This window comes from Macaca nemestrina, chromosome 2, assembly GCF_043159975.1.
Source record: "Macaca nemestrina isolate mMacNem1 chromosome 2, mMacNem.hap1, whole genome shotgun sequence".
Taxonomy (NCBI): domain Eukaryota; kingdom Metazoa; phylum Chordata; class Mammalia; order Primates; family Cercopithecidae; genus Macaca; species Macaca nemestrina.
This window is the reverse complement of record NC_092126.1, coordinates 39,394,220-39,410,655: the sequence shown is the minus strand read 5'-3', so window position 1 is coordinate 39,410,655 and position 16,436 is coordinate 39,394,220. Positions and strand designations below refer to the sequence as shown.

The 16,436-nt window shown below is 38.9% G+C and overlaps 1 protein-coding gene across 10 annotated transcripts in view; it reads right to left on the bottom strand.

The window, feature by feature from the left end:
* Positions 1-16,436, bottom strand: part of LOC105469916 (solute carrier family 35 member G2) — a 36,546-nt gene that overhangs the window by 17,753 nt on the left and 2,357 nt on the right. For 3 of the 10 annotated variants that reach the window (XM_011721512.3, XM_011721516.3, XM_011721520.3), the window contains exon 1: positions 6,029-6,829. The exons of 5 other annotated variants lie outside the window; for them this stretch is intronic. The gene's annotated coding sequence lies outside the window, so the exon portion shown is untranslated. Of the gene's footprint in view, positions 1-1,349; positions 1,428-6,028; positions 6,830-16,436 lie in introns of those variants that run through there. 2 more of the 10 variants (XM_011721509.3, XM_011721510.3) reach the window with 2 other exon arrangements.

Genomic DNA, 16,436 nt, shown 5'->3' with positions numbered 1-16,436 from the left:
ATTTATTAAAATCACTGCACTCCTTTAATGTCTATAGGAGAACATGCATGCACAAGCACACACATGTGCGTGTGCATTATATATATATGTATATATAAATACTACTGCAAAGTTAAAAAGAGACTTTACCAAGTTCTGTCATTGACAGGGACATTATATATAAGACTATACATACTGTAATTCACCTCATCAAGAGTTAATTTTATGGCCGGGCACAGTGGCTCATGCCTGTAATCCTAACACTTTGGGAGGCAGATCATTTTGAGCTCAGGAGATTGAGACCAGCCTGGGCAACATGGCAAAAACCCAACTCTACAAAAAAGCACAAAAATCATCTGGGCATGATGACTCCCACCTGTAGTCCCAGCTACACGGGAGGCTGAGGCTGGAGGATTGCTTGAGCCAGGTAGCAGAGGTTGCAGTGAGCCAAAATTGTACCACTGCACTCTGGCCTGGGTGACAGAGCAAGACTTTGTCTCAGAAAAAAAAAAAAAAAAAAAAAAGTTAATTTTACCAGGAACATGTGTCAAAATGTAAAATTATGTGAACTCTTTGACCCAGCAATGCTATTTTCAGGGATATATCTTAAGATCATCACCAGTAAAGTATATAAAGATGTGCATGTAAGAATATTCATCATGGCTTTCTTTATACAATGAAAAATTGGAAATAAACTGCTCATTAATGGGATGCTGGTTAAAGAAAATCATTAATGTAATATGCAGCCATCTAAAAGGGTAATTTTTATATATAGAGAGAGATATAAGAAAACCCTCATGTCATATTGCTGAGTAAAAAGAAAGATGTCAATGAGTATTCATGATGTGATTCTATTCATCCTTGCAAATGGTAGAAATTCAATTATATGGTATTTTCTCTCTTTTCTGTTTATTTTTCATATAAGTATATATTTCCTTTAAAATCCGAAAAAAAATCAAGCTATTTTCATCAGAGGAAAAAAATAATTACTCTGTATTTCAGTCACACTAAAATAGTCACCCAAGAAGCCAATTGTAGCTCTTTTATTTCTGTGCCTTCTGTTGGAAGGAAAACTGTATATAAACAGACCATATTACAGAGAAAATTTGAATGAATGTTGTCTAGTGCCTAAACCAAAACAGAGGTGAAATATTATATAAACTGAAGAGGATGACTTTATCATAGTGTTTGAAATAATTCTGTGTGTGTGTGTGTGTGTGTGTGTGTGTGTATATATACTAGTATATTTTCATTACTAACCAAAAACATAATGTAGGTTCCAAATGGCAGCAAAGAATATAATTACCTTTGGCTTTTCTTACATAAGTTACCACCCCATAAATCTTTATGTTAATGTGGAAAAATCTGACCTGAACAGATGGACCTCATGCTGTTCTCTAAAACATGAACAGATTTCTGATCTTCTGGACCAGGAAATGAAGTCAGCACTAAAACAGGAGACACCATCATCCATCTCCTAGAATTTCAATCTAAGAATCTGTAATAAAAGCAATATTTCCCTCTATAGAAATATAACTAACTAATATATTTGCGTCTTAATGAAATGTACTCTTGATATGATAAAACACAGTGGGATATTTATGGCACTGGTGGTGCTGGCTATCTGGTCCCTGAACCTCACCAATTTTGGAGAATCCCCTTGCTGTGGTTCTTGGCAGGTAGTAGCATTTGGCTTGATGCTCCCAAGCTTCTTATGGAAGGCACATCTCTGGGGCTGACACTCTGCCTGGATAAATCTTCATCTCATTAGCCCAAGGGCCTTTTTTCCCATGAGCATTTTCATAGAAGCTGTTTCACAAATCAACTCCATTGGTGTTGAAGACCTAATAAAGGGCTCTCTATCAAGTAATTACAGCACTGAGGTTTAAATTTCTGCTCCACAATTTTCTAGTTGTTTGATTTATGTTGGGAAGAGACTGGTGGGATAAGCAGGCCTGAGTCTGAGGAACAATTAAGGAGTTGGCCTGTGAGGTCAGGAGATTGGTTACATAAAAGAAGAATGAGTAAATAGTTAAATATATCGAGGATAATGGAAGTCAGATTTTTTTTACCAAGAGAGAAGGAAGTTACAAATACAATAAGGGTGAAGACTAGAATGAACCCTGTAGTGTTGGAGTAGAGCTGGAGATATTGGAGTAAATTCATGAGTTTTAATATAAATAGAAAGATATATAAATAGATATAGGGGTGTGTGTGTGTGTGTGTGTGTGTGTGTGTGAATTCCCTAGCTCTGTCTGCTAAAATGACCTAAAAACAGTAACACTCCAGTAGCAATGACCACACCTAGCATCCAGATCTTGGTTCTAAAAATGCACTCTCAAGTAAAAGGAACCAGAGCTCAGTGGAGAAACAGCTGATGAAATAACTGCAATGATTATGGCAGAAAAAATACCAGAAGAGCCTGAAATGTCTTGCACCCCAAAGAAAGTACTCTCAGAATGACATAGAGATGTCAAAAGGACACAGGAACTGGCTTGAAGGGTATCCCAATGGCTGGAACTGGAGCATTTTCAGCATTAAAACCAATGGTGATAGTAATGGCTTATAATCTATTGGGTAAAATAGAAATCCACAAGTCCATGCTGATGGAAATAAGCAAATAAGAAGGAAGAGGAAAAAACTTCTATACAATATAATCCCAACTAGTAAATGGAAAACAAATGTTTTAATTGGAAAAACGACAATTTGGCAATCATCCTAGTAACAATTTATGCAAGAATCATAAAATAAGCAAGTGAAAGTTTAAGAAACCGGATGTTTACATAGCCTCAAAGTGTCCTCCTACAAAATACTTATTAATTCAAAGGGAAAGAGAATAACTTAACAGTGGAGAAATTATCACCTTAAGCCATCAAAGTTAACATCACCAGCAAAAAGACAAGTCAATATTATGTGCCTTTTAATATGATACACTTGGAAGAATACAATTTCACTTCTATCACATTCCTGCCAAAAAATGTATTACCTGAATCTAATCATGAAGAAACATCAGACAAACCTAAAATGAGGAACTCTACAAAAAAAAAGAAAGAAAGAAAAGAAAGAAAAGAAAAAGAAGGAAGGGAGGGAGGGAGGGAGGGAGGGAGGGAAAGGCCTGAACTCAAAAATGTCAAGGTCACTAAAAACAAGGAAGGATTGAGGAAATGTCACAAATTAAAGATTAAAGAGACATAACAACTAAATGCAATTCATAATCCTGACTTTGATTCTAGACCAAAAGTAAGAAATATCTTTTCAAAGAGGAAACTGTTAGACCAAATGACAAATTTTGAATGTGGTCTGTGGATTAGAGGAATTATATCAACGTTAAATTTCTGATTTTGGTGATAATACTGTGGTTATGCAGGAGAGGGTCCTTGTCTTAAAGGAAAACACTTAAGTAGTTAGGGATAATTGAATATCACCTCTGCAACTTACTTCAATTGGTTCAGAAAAAGAGAATGAATGGCAAAACAAATGTAAAATGTTTACAATTGGAGAACTTGGGTGAAGAATAATAAAAGAGTTATCTTTTACTCAGGAGTTTGTTGTACTATATTTGCAACTTTTACATACGTTTGAAATTATTTCAAAATAAAAAGTTAAGAAAATGGCAATAACAGTATTTAATTCTTTGGATTTTGGGTAAAAATACATGAATATTTGTGGTATGTTTATAACAGAGCTAGACACATAATAAATGCTAGATATATGTTAGCAATGATGGTGATAGACAATGGTGGTGGTGGTGGTGGTGGTGAAGTCCTGAATTTTAAACACACAATTTGTCCAGGCGCAGTGGCTCATACCTGTAATCCCAGAACTTTGGGAGGCCAAGGCAGTCTGATCACCTGAGGTCAGGAGTTCAAGACCAGCCTGGCCAACATGGTGAAACCCTGTCTCTACTAAAAATACAAAAATCAGCTGGGTGTGGTGGCAGATGCCTGTAATCCCAGCTACTCAGGAGGCTGAGGCATGAGAATCGCTTGAATCCAGGAGGCCAAGGTTGCAGTGAGCAGAGATCACGCCATCGCACTGCAGCCTCAGTCACAAGAGTGAAATTCCATCTCAAAAATAAATAAACAATAAACACACAATTCATCTGAATTGGGATGAGTTGACTCTGGCTCACTTTTCTCCTTTTAGATTTAACAAATTAAAATATTTACTTGCATTTGACATGCTAACAACAATGTCAATTTGTTTATTGCAATTTAAACACTGTTCATATAATGTTTTATATACTAGTGTCTCCCCAAGCAAAAGACATGTTAGTAATATTTTTTAAATAATCCAAGATCAAATTTTTAAAAATCCATTTTCACCTTTCATTAATTTAGGCAATATGGTGATAATGAGAATATGCAATACATAAATATATACATATATTAACCTATTTAATAAAGGTAAATAATATACAATGCTATTGTATACGGTTACTATACAACACCATATACAATACAATAGCATTGTATATTATTAACCTTTATTAAATATGTATGTCAATATATATTACAATACATAGAATTAAAGACCATGAGAGTTTAAAAGACTTTGGGGATCATCTACTCCAATTCCTTTGAGAGTAACTGTATCCCCCCCTACAGCAGGGGTCCCAACCCTCAGGGCATGAACTAGTACTGGTCCGTGGCCTGTTAGGAACTAGGCCACACAACAGGAGGTGAGTGGAGAGCAAGTGAGCATTACTGCCTGAGCTCCACCACCTGTCAGATCAGCAGTGGCATTATATTCTCATAGGAGCACAAACCCTATTGTGAACTGTGCATGTGAAGGATCTAGGTTGCATGTTCCTTATGAGACTAATGCCTGATGATCTGAGGTGGAACCATTTCATTCTGAAACCATTAGTGAGCACACCCCTCACCCCGCTGACTCCTTCCATGGAAAAACTATCTTCCATGAAACCAGTCCCTGGTGTCAAAAAGGTTGGGGATCACTGCTCTATAGCATCCCCATCAAATAGTAGTTTCTGATTGACCACCTACAATGACAGGAAACACTCCTCAGAACAGCCAATTGGAAGTCATTCCTGATTGTTAGAAAGTTACTTTTTAACAATGAGTCAAAATCTTTCTCCATGTAATTTACAGAGGCTGCTACTATACATGTCTTCTGAGGTCACAAATTGATTCCCTCTTCCACATAACATTTCGATAACAAAAACTGCTATTCCCTACCCTCCTCAACTAAGTTCTCCCACTGTAAGTTTCCTCTTCTCCAAACTGAATATTCCCCGAGTTTTCAATTATTCCATGTATAATCATGGCTTTCAGTCCTCTCACTATCTTAACCACTCTCCTCAGTTTCTATACTTTGTCCTGTTCAGGGGGATTTTGTTTCTATGAAGGCAGTCTGAGATCACATCAGCTATCTTGCAATCTCATGCATTCATGATTATTCCTTCATTCAGTCAGTATTTATGAGTGCCTGTGATGTGGAAGGCACCATGCTAAGATATTATAAGAGACAAGACCAAGAAGACATAAGCTTTCTCTTAAGGAACATACATGTTAATGGGTGAGAAAAGATGTATGGTAATAAATGCCACAAAACAGACACAACAAGTACTATGCACATTAAAGGAAGGAAATTATACAATTAGCTATAGATTTGCTTTAACATAAGAATATGGGAGAACAAAGCAAAAGTAATGACAATTTCAGCCTAGAACTAATTTGTTTTGGGATAGCATGAGAATTGGTAAAAAGGAGCAGTTTGAGATTTAAACTACACTAAAAGAAAAACTTCTAGATTGGAAGAATGATCACACAAATGCAGAAGACACAAAGAGTTTATACAGTTTTTTAACCCTTGAGAGCTCTGACAACAGGAATAATAATTATTTGTGCAGAGTGATTTACATGCAATTCTTTAAATAGGCAAAAAAAAAAAAAGACTAGACTCAAGCACTTTACATGTATTATCTCACTTAAACCCACAAGTTCAACAAGGTAGGTACTAATATTACTCCTTTTTTAAAAAAACTTAAATGAAGCTCAGCAAGGTTTGGTGACTTGCCCAAGCTTACCAAGGTGCTAAATAGTGCAGTCAGGCTTCAAACCCAGGCTGTCACCTTCCAGGCCATTCATTTACAACTTGAGATTATCAGCTACTTAATGCCCAACAAAGCAATCTCTGGCAAATTTCCACCCACGTGTCTAAAACTTTCCTGGTGACCTACTTGTAAAACCCCTCACTGAACAATCTGTTCATTCTCTGGATTCTAGAACACTTTCTACAGGGCTCTACATTCATCCTTGACATACTGTATCATTGTGAGGTGCCTATATACCAGTATCCCCTGATAAAGTGTTACCACTCCAAGAAAAGGCATTATGTATGTCTTTATCTTTCTTCTTAGTATCTCCAACTCCTAGCTCAGTGTAAGACTCAACAAATGCTGGGAGAATGAATGAGTCCTCTGGCTTAGCTGACATGCTTTGGAGAAAGTCACCTTCTTAACCAAGCACCTCTAATTCTGGATCTAATTAGTTGTAGTGCAGAGCTTTGGTTGTCACAATTGTGCAACCTAACTCTGTCTTGTATCTCCTAACTCTGAAGTGAGGGAATCCAATAAGCAATGTGAGTATCTGGCTGTTGTCCACCATCCTCTTCAGCAGCCTCATTCATTTTTCAGGGTCTTCACTCACATTTACAACAGTGGCCAGCCAGAGTTACACAGAAACCAGAGGCAAAATAAATGGGAAATGAGATCACCTAATATTTCTTCTTTCCTTCATTGAGTTCCTAAAGTAAAAGAGTTCAGTAAAGTTGCTGATACTTTGGGGTCTTAAATAAAAGAGAGATACAAAGCAAGTGATTTTATACAGTTAGAAAATGATTAAACACACTTTAGTAAAGATGGCAGGCATGTGGATTGAGTTCATATATGGTTATAACTATAAAATAGTGTTAAGCTGAAAAATACAATTGACATACTGAAGAATGCATGAGAGTCTCTTAACAGCAGAACTCTTAAAGTAGAAGAAAAAATTACTGAGATTAAAGACAGGCTATTTGAACATACACTGTCAGAAGAGCGAAAAGAAAAAAGAATAAAAAGAAATGATGTGGGCTGGGTACGGTGGCTCATGCCTGTAATCCCAGCACTTTGGGAGGTTGAGGTGGGCGGATCAGCAGGTCAGGAGACCGAGACCATCCTGGCCAGTGTGGTGAAACCCAGTCTCTACTAAAAATACAAAAAGTAGGCCAGGCACGGTGGCTCACGCCTGTAATCCCAGTACTTTGGGAGGCCGAGGCCGGCGGATCACGAGGTCAGGAGATCGAGACCATCCTGGCTAACACAGTGAAACCCCATCTCTACTAAAAATACAAAAACATTAGCTGGGCGTGGTGGCGGGTGCCTATAGTCCCAGCTATTCGGGATACCGAGGCAGGAGAATGGTGTGAACCTGGGAGGCGGAGCTTGCAGTGAGCCGAGATTGTGCCACTGCACTTCAGCCTGGGCCACAGAGCAAGACTCTGTCTCAAAAAAAAAAAAAAAAAAAAAAAAAAAAAAAAAAAAAAGCTGGACATGGTGGTGCGTGCCTGTAATCCCAGCTACTTAGGAGGCTGAGGCAGGAGAATCGCTTGAACCCAGGAGGCAGAGGTTACAGTGAGCTGAGATCGGGCCACTGCACCCCAGCCTGGCGACAGAGCGAGACTCCGTCAAAAAAAAAAAGAAAAAGAAAAAAAAGACTGTATGTCTACAAATCTAGAAAACAGCCTCAAAAGGGCAAATCTCAGAGTTATTGGCCTTAAAGAGGAGATGGAGAAAGAGACAGAGGTAGAAAGTTTATTCAAAGAAATAATATGAGAACTTCCCAAACCTAGAGAAAGAGATCAATATTCAAGTACAAGAAGGCTATAGAACACCAAGCAGGTTTAACCCAAAGAAGACTACCTCAAGGCACTTAATAATCAAACTCCCAAAGATCAAGGATAAAGAAAGGATCCTAAAAGCAGCAAGAGAAGAGAAACAGCATATAATGAAGCTCCCATATGTGTGCCAGTAGACTTTTCAGTGGAAACCTTACAGGTCAGGAGATAGTGGCATGACATACTTAAAGTGCCAAGGGGGAAAAAAAATTTACCCTAGAGTAGTATAGCTGGTGAAAATATCCTTCAAGCATGAAGGAGAAATAGTTTCCTAGACAAATAAAAGTTGAGGGATTTCATCAACACCAGACCTTTTCTACAAGAAATGCTAGAGGGAGCTCTTCGATCTGAAAGAAAAGAACATTAATCAGCAATAAAAAATAATCTAAAGGAGGCTGGGCGCAGTGGCTCACACCAGCACTTTGGGAGATTGAGGCGGGCGGATCACGAGGTCAGGAGTTCAAGACCAGCCTGGCCAATATAGTGAAACCCCGTGTCTACTAAAAATACAAAAATTAGCCGGGCATAGTGGTGGCCGCCTATAGTCCCAGCTACTCAGGAGGCTGAGGCAGGAGAATCGCCTGAACCCGGGAGGCAGAGGTTGCAGTTAGCCGAGATGGCACCACTGCACTCCAGCCTGGTGACAGAGCGAGACTCCATCTAAAAAAAAAAAAAAAAGTCATCTAAAGGTACAAAACTCACTAGTAATAGTAAGCACACAGAAAAACATAGAACATTATAACACTATAATTGTGGTATGTAAACTACTCTTATATAGAAAGATTAAATGATAAACCAATCAAAAATAACTTCAAGACATAGTACAACAGAAGTAAAGAGAAACAACAAAAAGTTAAAAAGCAGAAGGATAAAGTGTAGAGTTTTTATTAGTTTTCTTTTTGCATGTTTATGCAATCTTTGTTGTCATCAGTTTAAAATAATGAGTTAAAAGACAGTATTTGCAAGCCTCATGGTAACCTCAAGTCAAAAACATACAACAGATACACACAAAGCAAGAAATTAAATCATGCCACAAGAGAAAATCACCTTCACTAAAAGACAAGAAGGAAGGTAAAAAGGAAGAGAAGACCACAAAACAACCAGAAAACAAATAACAAAATGGCAGAAGTCCTTACTTATTGATAACATTGAATATAAACAGACTAAATTCTCCAATCAAAAGACATAGACTGGCTGAATGGATTAAAAAGCCAGACCCAGTGAATCTATTTCCTACAAGAAACACACTTCACCTATAAAGATACACAGAGACCGAAAATAAAGGGATGGAAAAAGATATTCCATGCCAATGAAAACCAAAAAAGGACAAGAGTAGCTATACTAATATCAGACAAGATAGATTTCAAGACAAAAACCGTAAGAAGAGACAAAGAAGGTCATTGTATAATAATACAAGGGTCAATTCTTCAAGAGGCTATAACAACTATAAATAAATATGTACCCAGTGTTGAAGCACCCAGATATATAAATTAAACATTAGAGCGAAAGAGAGATACCTCAATACAATGATAACTGGAGACTTCAACACCCCACTTTCAGCACTGGACAGATCATCCAGACAGAAAATAAACAAAGAAACATTGAACTTAATCTGCAATATAGAACAAATGGACCTAATAGATATTCACAGAACATTTCATCCAACTGCTGTAGAATACATATTCTCCTCATCACATGGATCATTCTCAAGAATAGAATACATGTTAGGTCACAAAACAAGTCTTCAAACATTAAAAAGGCCAGGTGCAGTGGCTCACGCCTGTAATCCCAACCCTTTGGGAGGCTGAGGTGGGCAGATCACCTGAGGTCAGGAGTTCGAGATCAGCCTGGCAAACATAGCAAAACCCCGTCTCTACTGAAAATGTAAAAATTAGCTGGGCATGGTGGTGCGCACCTGTAATCCCAGCTACTCGGGAGGCTGAGGCAGAAGAATTGCTTGAACCCAGGAGGTGGAGGTTGCAGTGAGCCGAGATCTTGCCACTGCACTACAGACTGGGAGACAGAGCAAGACCCTGTCTCAAAAAAAAAAAAAAATTGGAAATTAAGCAATGGAAATTAAACACGGAAATTAAGCAATATGCTCCTGAATGACCAAGAGGTCAATGAAGAAATTAAGGAAATTGAGACATTTCGTGAAACAAATGGTAATGGAAACACAACATACCAAAAGCTATGAGATACAGTGAGAGCGGTACTAAGATGGAAACTTATGGCTATAAGTGCCTACATCAAAAAAAGAGGAAAAACTTCAAATACGTAACCTAATAACACATCTTAAAGAATTAGAAAAGCAAGAGCAAACCAAACCCAAAGTTAGTAGAAGAGGCCAGCAATTTGAGAGGCTGAGGCTGGCAGATTGCTTGAGCCCAGGAATTTGAGACCAGCCTGGGCAACATTGCAAAACCCCATCCTTATAAAAAATACAAAAATTAGCTGGGCGTGGTGGTGCACACCTGTAGTCCCAGCTACTCGGGAATCTGAAGTAGGAGGATCACTTGGGCACCAGGAGGTTAAGGCTATGGTGAGCTATAATCATGCACCTGCGCTTTGGCCTGCATGACAGAGCAAGACTCTGTTTAAAAGAAAAAACTTAGTAGAAGAAAATAAATAATAAAGATTAGAGCAGAAATAAATGAAATTGAAATGAGGAAAACAATACAAAAGGTCACTGAAACAAACAGTTGGTTTTTTTAAAAGATACACACAATTGACAAACCTTTAGTCAGACTAAAAAAAACAGAGAAGACCCAAATAAATAAAATCAGAGGCAGCTGGACAAGGTGGCTCATGCCTATAATCCTAGCACTTTGGGAGGGTGAGGTAGGCACTTGAGCTCAGGAGTTTGAGACCAGCCTGGGCAACATGGTGAAACCCCATCTCTACCAAAAATATAAAAAATTAGCCAGGTGTGGTGGTGCATGCCTGTGGTCCCAGCTACTTGGGAGGCTGAGGTGGGAGGATTGTTTGAGCCAGGGGAGGCAGAGGTTGCAGTGAGCCAAGATTGCACCACTGCACTCCAGCCTGGGTGACAGACCATATCTCTAAAAAATAAAATAAAATTAGAGATGAAAAAGGAGACATTACAACTGATGCCACAGAAATTCAAAGGATCATTTGTGGCTACTATGAGCAACTATATGCCAATAAATTGGAAAATCTAGAGGAAATGGATAAATTCCTAGACATATATAACCTACCAAGATTGAACCATGAAGAAATTTGAAACCTAGACAGACCAATAACAAGTAACAAGATCAAAGTTGCAATAAAATGCTACTGATTTTTGTATGTTGATTTTGTATCCTGCAACTTTCCTGTATCCTAAAGTTCTTTTCCTCCCCATAAAGAAAAGCCCAGGACCTCGCGATGGCTCACACTTGTAATCCCACCACTTTGGAATGCCGAGATGGGTGGATCACAAGGTCAGGAGATCGAGACCATCTTGACTAACATGGTGAAACTCCGTATCTACTAAAAATACAAAAAATTAGCCGGGCACTGTGGCGGGTGCCTGTAGTCCCAACTACTTGGGAGACTGAGGCAGGAGAATGGCGTGAACCCAGGAGGTGGAGCTTGAAGTGAGCAGAGATTGCACCACTGCACTCCAGGCTGGGTGACACTGCGAGACTCTGTCTCAAAAAAAAAAAGAAAAAAGAAAAGAAAAGAAAAGCCCAGGACCTGATGGCTGAATTCTACCAAACATTTAAGGAAGCATTAATACTAATCCTGCTCAAACTGTTCCCAAAAATAGAGGAGGAGAGAATACTTCCGAACTCACTCTATGAGGCCAGCATTACTCTGATACCAAAACTAGACAAAGACACATCAAAGAAAGAAAACTACAGGCCAATATCTCTAATGAAATATTGATGCAAAAATCGTCAACAAAATACTAGTAAAGCAAATTCAACAATACATTAAAACAGTCATTCATCATGACCTAGTGGGATTTATCCCAGGGATGCAAGGATGGTTCAACATGTGTGAATCAATCAATGTGATAAATTATATCAACAGAATGAAGAACAAAAACCATATAATCATTTCAATTAATGCTGGAAAAGCACTTGATAAAATTCATCATCCCTTCATGATAAAAATCCTCAAAAAACTGGGCATAGAAGGAACATATCCCAACATAATAAAAGCCATATGTGACTGGGCATGGTGGCTCATGTCTGTAATCCCAGCACTTTGGGTGACTGAGGGGGCGGATCACTTGAGGCCAGGAGTTTGAGACAAGCCTGGCCAACATGGCAAAACCTTGTCTCTACTAAAATACAAAAAATTAGCTGGCATGGTGGTGCATGCCTGTAGTCCCAGCTGCTTGGGAAGCTGAAGCATGAGAATTGCTTGAACCTGGGAGGCAGAGGTTACTGTGAGCCAAGATGGCACCACTGCACTCCAGCCCGAACAACAGAACAAGACTCTGTGTCAAAAAAAAAAAAAAAAAAAGTCATATACGATAGACCCACAGCTAGTATCGTATTGAATGGGGAAAAACTGAAAGCCTTTCCTGTAAGATCTAGAAAAAGGATGGCCACTTTCACCACTGTTATTCAAGACAGTACTGGAAGTCCTAGCTACAGCAATCAGATAACATAAAGAAATAAAGGACATCCACCTTTGCAGGGACATGGATGAAGCTGGAAACCATCATTCTAAGCAAACTACCACAAGGACAGAAAACCAAACACTGCATGTTTTCACTCATAGGTGGGAGTTGAACAATGAGAACACATGGACACGGGGCGGTGGGAACATCACACACCTGTCCATGGGGGGTCGGGGGCTGGGGGGAGATAACATTAGGAGAAATACCTAATGTGAATGACGAGTTGGTGGGCACAGCAAACAAACCTGGCATATGCATACCTATGTAACAAACCTGCACGTTGTGCATACGTACCCTAGAACATAAAGTATAATAATAATAAAGCAAGAAATAAAGGACATCTAAACTGGAAAAGATGACAAATTATCCTTGTTTACAAATGATGTGATCTTATATTTGGAAAAACCTAAAGACTCCGCCAAAAAACTGTTAGAACTTTAGAATTTATCAGTAAACTATTATTTACAGATAACAAATTCAGTAAAGTTGCAGGATACAAAATCAACATACAAAAGTCAGCAGCATTTCTATATGCCAAAAGTGAACAATCTGAAAAGGAAATCAAAAAGTAACCCATTTACAATACCCACAAATCAACTTAAACACCTAAGAATTAACCAAAGATGTGAAAGATCTCTACAAAGAAAACTATAAAACATTTGTGAAAGAAATTTAAAAGGACACCAAAAAATGGAAAAATATTTCATGTTCATGGACTGGAAGAATCAATATTGTTAAACTGTCTATATTACCCAAAGCAATCTATAGATTCAATGAAATTCCTGTTAAAATAGCAATGACATTCTTCACAGAAATAGAAAAAAAAAAAATCTTAAAATTTATATGGAACCACAAAAGACCCAGAATAGCCAAAGTTATCCTGAACAAAAAGAACAAAACTGGAAGAATCACATTACCTGACTTCAAATTATACTACAGAGCTATAGTAACCAAAACTGCATGGTACTGGCATAAAAACAGATACATAGACCCATGAAACAGAATAGAGAATCCAGAAACAAATCCATACAGCTATAGTAAACTCATTTTCCACAAAGGTGCCGGGGACATACACTGGAGAAAGGACAGTCTCTTCAATAAATGATACTGGGAAAACAATAACCATATGCAGAATAATGAAATTAGACCCCTATCACTCACCACATAGAAAAACCAAATCAGCCTGTAATCCCAGCACTTTTGGAGGCTGAGATGGGTGGATCACAAGGCCAGGAGTTCGAGACCAGCCTGACTAACATGCTGAAACCCCGTCTCTACTAAAAATACAAAAAAAAATTAGCTGGGCGTGGTGGCACATGCCTGTAATCCCAGCTACTCAGGAGGCTGAGAAAGGAGAATGGCTTGAACCTGGAAGGCGGCGGTTGCAGTGAGCAGAGATTGAGCCACGGCACTCACTGCACTCCAGCCTGGGCGACAGAGGGAGACTCCACCTCAAAGAAAAAAAAAAAAGAAAAAGAAAAATCAAATAAAAACTGAATAATGTCTTAAATATAAGTCTTCAAACTACAAAACTACTACAAGAAAACTTGGGAAAACTCTCCAGGACATTGTTCTGGGCAAAAATTTCTTGAGTAATGCCCCACCAGCACAGCCAACCAAAGCAAAAATGAATAAATGGGGTCACATCAAGTTTAAAAGCTTCTGCACAGCAAAGGAAACAGTCAACAAAGTGAAAAGACAACCCACAGAATGGGAGAAAATATTTGCAAACTACCCATCTGACAAGGGATTAATAACTGGAATATATAAGGAATGGTAAATAACTATCAGAACAAATCTAATAATCCAATTTTTAAGTGGCAAAAGATCTGAATAGACATTTCTCAAAAGAAGACATACAAATAGCAAACATGAAAAGGTGCTCAACATCATTGATCATCAGAGAAATGCAAATCAAAACTACAATGAGATATCATCTCACTCCAGTAAAAATGGCTTTTATCCAAAATCCAGGCAATAATAAATGCTGGCAAGGATGTGGAGAAAGGGAACTCTCACACATTGTTGGTGAGAATATTAATTAGTACAACTACTATGAAGAACAGTTTGGAGGTGCCTCAAAAAACTAAAAATAGAGCAACCATACAATCCAGCAATCCCACTGCTGGATATATAACCAAAAGAAAGGAAATCAGTATATCGAAGAGTTATCTGCATTCCCATGTTTGTTGCAGTACTGTTCACAATAGCCAAGATTTGGAAGCAACCTGAGTGTTCATCAACAAATATTTATATACAATGGAGTATTATTTAGTCATAAAAAAGAATGAGATCCTGTTATGTGCAACAACATAGATGGAACCGAAGGTCATCATGTTAAGTGAAATAAGCCAGGCACAGAAAGACAAATTTCACGTGTTTTCACTTAACTGTGGGATTTAAAAATCAAAACAATTGAATTCATGGAGATAGAGAGTAGGCTGGGCGCAGTGGCTCACACCTGTAATCCCAGCACTTTGGGAGGCTGAGGCAGCCGGATCACCTGAGGTCAGGAGTTCAAGACCAGTCTGGCCAACATGGTAAAACCCCATCTCTACTAAAAATACAAAAATTAGCCAGGTATGGTGGCAGGTGCCCGTAAGCCCAGCTACTTGGGAGGCTAAGGCAGGAGAATCGCTTGAACCCAGAAGGCAGAGGTTGCAGTGAGCCGAGATCATGCCACTGCACTCCAGCTTCCAGCCTGGGTAACAAAAGCAAGACTCAATTTAAAAAAAAAAAAAAAAACAAAAACAGAAAAAAGAGTAGAAGGATGGTGGTTACCAGAGCTGGCAAGGGTAGTGGGAGAGGGTTGGGGGTGTGGGGAAAACTGGGGATCGTTAATGGATACAAAAAGTAGAAAGAATGAATAAGACCTAGTATTTGATAGCACAACAGGATGACTATAGTCAATAATAATTTAATTGTACATTTTTAAATCATTATAATTGGATTGTTTATAAAAACAAAGGATACATGCTCGAGGGGATGGATACCCCATTTACCATTATGTGATTATTAAACATGTTGCATCTCTATATCAAAGTATCTCATGTACCCCATAAATATATATACCTATGTACCCACAAAAATTAAAAATTAAAATTAAAATTAAAATTAAGTAGTCACAAGTCATAGAATCAAGGAGTAGAATGGTGGTTTCCAGGGACTGGAGGCCAGGGGAAAATCAGGAGTTACTAATCAACAGGCATAAAGACTCAGTTAAGCAAGACGCATAAGCTCTAAAGATCTGCTATACAGCATCACATCTATCAACAATATATATCAACAATCATGTATTATACACTTAAAATTTTATTAAAAAGGGCCGGGCGCGGTGGCTCAAGCCTGTAATCCCAGCACTCTGGGAGGCCGAGGCGGGCGGATCACGAGGTCAGGAGATCGAGACCATCCTGGCTAACACGGTGAAACCCCGTCTCTACTAAAAAAAATACAAAAAACTAGCCGGGCGAGGTGGCGGGCGCCTGTAGTCCCAGCTATTCGGGAGGCTGAGGCAGGAGAATGGCGTAAACCCGGGAGGCGGAGCTTGCAGTGAGCTGAGATCCGGCCACTGCACTCCAGCCCGGGCGACAGAGCGAGACTCCGTCTCAAAAAAAAAAAAAAAAAAAAAAAAATTTATTAAAAAGATAGGCCCAGGTGCAGTGGCACACGCCTGTAATCCTGGCACTTTGGGAGGCCGAGGCAGGCAGATCACCTGAGGACAGGAGTTCAAGGCCAGCCTGGCCAACATGGTAAAACCCTGTCTCTACTAAAAATACAAAAACTAGCTGGGTGTGGTGGCCAGCTACTCCAGAGGCTGAGGCAGGAGAATCCCTTGAACCCGGGAGGCAGAGGTTGCAATGAGCGGAGATCACACCACTGTACTCCAGCCTGGGCAACAAGTAAGACAATGTCTCAAAAAAAA